Source organism: Solanum pennellii, chromosome 3, assembly GCF_001406875.1.
Source record: "Solanum pennellii chromosome 3, SPENNV200".
NCBI lineage: Eukaryota > Viridiplantae > Streptophyta > Magnoliopsida > Solanales > Solanaceae > Solanum > Solanum pennellii.
In genome coordinates, this window is record NC_028639.1 from 57,874,653 (window position 1) to 57,875,484 (window position 832).

Below are 832 nucleotides of genomic sequence, written 5' to 3' on the forward strand. Positions count from 1 at the left end.
TACCGGTGACAAAGTAAAATTATTAAGTTTAAAAATAAAGTACATTAGTCAAGAATTCACATTCATTAGTATTCGAATAATAAATGTGAATGAATTCGAAAGTGAATTTGATAACCTTAACTATGACATTAAATTCATGAAATTTGAGAAATCTTGAACATAACCATAAAAAGAATTACTCATTAATGTATTACATACCTTAGTGATGAAGCTTGACAGAAAACCTTGAAGATGAACTTTACCCTTGATGTTTTTCGAAATTCTTGAGAGTAGAAATTTAGGAGAGAATGAGAGGGTTTACTAATGGAAAAAATGATTTCCTAAGGTCATTTGGATTACTCTCCAAAGTTTTTTGAGACAAAAATATCTTAAAAAGAATAAAAAAAATTGGTGGAATTTGGTTGTTTGACGTTGTCTATGTTACAGATCATCGCTTGGGTGACAAACCAGTACTTGAACTATCAAAACTAACCAAAATTTGATTAGGGTTCTGTCTAATATAACGGCCAGGTCTGACAAGTTGTCACAGTCCCCGTCACGTAGTGACAACTTGTAGTGTCTCCGGTAAAACGATCATAACGTTTTACTTTGAATTTCAATTGATGTAAACTTGGTGGCTTTGAAAAGAAGACTCATAGACCTTTAATTTGATATGTTATGAACGACATATCTCTTTATATTTTTAGAGATACTAGTTCTCGACACGTGCTTTGCACGTGTATATTACACGTTTAAATGAAAACAAAATTTGGTTCATATCTTTTTTGGCTAAATACATATATGAAAATGTTAAAGAAAAAAACAGTTGTTACCTTAACCTCCTAAGGGATTA